The sequence below is a fragment of the Copidosoma floridanum genome, unplaced genomic scaffold (genome assembly GCF_036245765.1).
Source record: "Copidosoma floridanum isolate Cflo_tuat_1 unplaced genomic scaffold, Cflo_Japanese_pri ptg000026l, whole genome shotgun sequence".
NCBI lineage: Eukaryota > Metazoa > Arthropoda > Insecta > Hymenoptera > Encyrtidae > Copidosoma > Copidosoma floridanum.
The window spans coordinates 12,915,141-12,918,652 of record NW_028321903.1 but is presented as its reverse complement, the minus strand read 5'-3'; positions in this window follow the sequence as shown (position 1 = coordinate 12,918,652).

Genomic DNA, 3,512 nt, shown 5'->3' with positions numbered 1-3,512 from the left:
CTGCGAATCTCCGTAAAAACAAAGGAAAGCCTTCTAATCAAGGGAATCTCAATCATGCAATCTTAAGTGAGCTGTCTTGCTCCATCTTAAGGCAAGACACCAATCTTTTGTCTTTAGAAATTGTAAGCGAACGTGACTTAACGATAACAACACTTCACGTAATTACTGAGTCTTCAAAACGATATCTATTTCTAGTACTTACTGCTGCTCACTCTCTTCTTAATTTCCTCCTTTCTTATAGCTCCGCCCGAAGCCTCGAGAGTAGAGGCGACGTCCGCATCTCGAGGTGATTCGGCCGCTGTGCCTCCATCCTGATTCTGCTCTGCTGCCTCCTGGGGCTGTCCCTCTGCCGCTTCGGTGGTAGTCGGGGTGAGAGGACTGCCAAGCTCTTCCATCTCGCAGTGCTCGCTGCCCGACACAGAGCTCCCGGTTGCTTCCGCCATTACGTGTTCACGTAAAAAAAAAGGTGAAAAGAAAGCACACAGGGAACGCGCGATAAGCTCAAGCGCGGAGCGGAAAAAAAAGGAAAAGAGAAGAGAAACACAAGATGCGATCGAACAGATTCCACACCCACACTACCAATTAGGGCCCATGACCTGTTAGCAGTATGGGATTAGGCAGGTGACTTGGCGAATAAAACTCACTCGAAATACAGAATTGAACTTAAACACGTTTATTTATACTATCTTAAGGTTTGACTATCTTAACACTTTACTATCTTGAGTACAATAGTTAAACGAACAGAAAAGGTAGGCTAAAACGTAAAAGAAATACGAAGAGAGAGAATGCGTGTGTGAACAGACTGGCTGACTGCGCGAGAGTGAACAAAAACCGAAGTTATTTGACGCTGAAGTGCAGCGTCACAGCGTCTCGTCTTCTTGCTGTTGCGCATGCGTAATAATTCAGTTACGAGCGCCAACAATACATCTAACATATCTAAATAACGAGCAAAGACAGCATCATTGTTTCATATTTAGTGGTCGATTACAATGGGTTATTAGTCATATTTAAGAAAATTTTTTTATTTTTTTTTTTTTAAATAAATTAATGTTCCAGCAGCTTTAAAAAAATTAACATTAAAACCTCTGCTTATCAGTATAGAAATCTTACTATAATGTTTCTCTTAGTATTGTACAACGTTCGTCCGTCTACATTAATAGTTGAAAAAGTTAAAAAAATTGTGAAAAAAATCAATTATTTTGCTGAAAGAAATATTAGATGATACATAAATACACTGGAAAAAATTTGGAAGTGCTAACTGACTGATGCGTGGCAGCGTTCCCGAAGCGTTGGTGCTGTTGCTCTCTTATTTTGGGTGGCCAGGCTCCCATAAGTAGGAAAATAGCGGCACCAAGCGTTTAGGAGATCCGCCGTCCGATTCTATGGGACGGCAGCGCATGCAGAGCTTGGTACTCTTGGTAGGTGTAGGCTTGTAGGCTTGTGAACCAGCTTATAATAAGACATCCTGATACTATAATAAATAAAGTATTTTTATGTAAAGAGATAAATGGATTAGTACAAAATGGATCTTGCGGTTACAGCAGAGGGAACTACTAAAGGTGAGTGCAAATGTAAATACACTTAGAAGCACAGTCATGTGTATGAGGTACACTTGGTCATTATTTCCCCGATTGGCTATATGCTTGCAGTATAACCTCAAAATTCAAAATAAGTCTCAATGGGTGTTATTATGACAGAGGTGTTGATATGCGTTTTATTATTTTGGTTTATTTACATTTACATTTACATTTGAACTCACCTTTAGTAGTTTCCTCTGCTGTAACCGCAAGATCCATTTTGTACTAATCTATTTATCTCTTAACATAAAAATACCTTATTTATTATAGTATCAGGATGTCTTATTATAAGCTGGTTCGCAAGCCTACACCTACCAATAGTACCAAGCTCTGCATGCGCTGCCGTCCCATAGAATCAGACGGCGGATCTCCCAAACGCTTGGTGCCGCTATTTTTCTACTTTGGGGAGCCTGGCCACCCAAAATAAGAGAGCAACAGCACCAACGCATTGGGAGCGCTGTACGTGTAAGTTTTAAGAAGCTACCACTTCTAACTGTTTTCCAGTGTAGCTACAACTAGCTCTTGGTCTCTTTTCACAAGGCAATTACATTGATAAATTTCTCCGATTGAACTCTCACTAACATTACACAGGCCCACAAAAAAAAGTTTCTGAATTGGGCATGGAAAACATGTTTTCTTACGTATTTTTTGGTGCTGAATCTGAATCCAAAGTCAGAATAGGGGATCTCGTAGGAAAATTTTGAGTGAATCGTTGTGTAAAGTCAAAAAGTTCAGAAAATCAGTCTAAAACACCTTATCTTATAAAATATCTTATTTTTCAGTGTACGAAAGGAACAGACTGCGAGCTATTCAACTAAACGAGTTGAAAAAAATTAAGAATTTCGATGACCCCCGAGCCCCTGTTGGCTGTAGGCTTATATTTCCATATATTTCATTCAATTTTTCGATTATTTACGTATCTTTTTATCCTCGAAAGATCTACGTAGGGGATTTCTCTTACGTTTTCTACTTTTCTTCTCATTCGTTTCCATTTTTAATGTCCAGCAAAAGTCAGCTATCACATTAAAATTCCCCCGTCCTTGATAACAACATCTCTCCATCTCTTTAATATCCTGCTGTAATTGTTCACCTTGCTCTTCGCTAAAATCTCCAAGATTTTCTGGGAAAGAGTCCAGGTAAGAGTCAAGGAAATGTAGTTTGAGATTCATGAGACATCCTAATTCTCTGAGACTCTACCATGTTCTTCACAATTTTTTAATATTGTTCACTCTTAGTGTTTCCAAGTAAATTTTCCATGACATCTTTGAAACCAAGCCATACTGCTATTTCAGTAGCAGCCATGGTAGTCGCAAAAAGTTTCATCTGAAAGTTTTATAGAAAGCGATGAATCAAGTGAAGGAGAAAGAAAAGAAAAAGAAGAACAAAAAAAAGAACAAAATTCTTGAGACGAGTTCATTCCATCCAACCAAAAATCTGAGAAAAAAGTAAAAAAGATTTCTCAAAACGAACTCAAAGATTCAATAAGGAATTTGAGTTTATCCAAAGAATCAGCCAAATTACTGGCCTCAGATTTAAAATTAAGAAATATGTTGACCCAAACAACCAAAGTGACGTTTTACCGCGATAGAGATAAAGAGTTTCTTCACTAAAGACTCTAATCTAGTTTATTGTCACTATGTAGTAGGGTTATTAAAATAAAACTAGCTGCTTCTAAAGTTGATAAGTGGTGGATGTTCATCAACTCCTCTTCAAGGAATCTCAATTCTTATTGCACAATACTAGTAAATTTGCTCCAATTCCAGTTGCTTACTACACTGTATTGAAAGAAGCATATACAAACATATAATTGCCATTGAGAAAAATGAATTATGAAGGACACAAAGGTTGATTTGAAAGGATTTAAAAATCTTATCAATGATTCTGGGTCAGCAGTCAGGATTTGCAAAGTATACATATTTCTTGTGTGAATGGGAT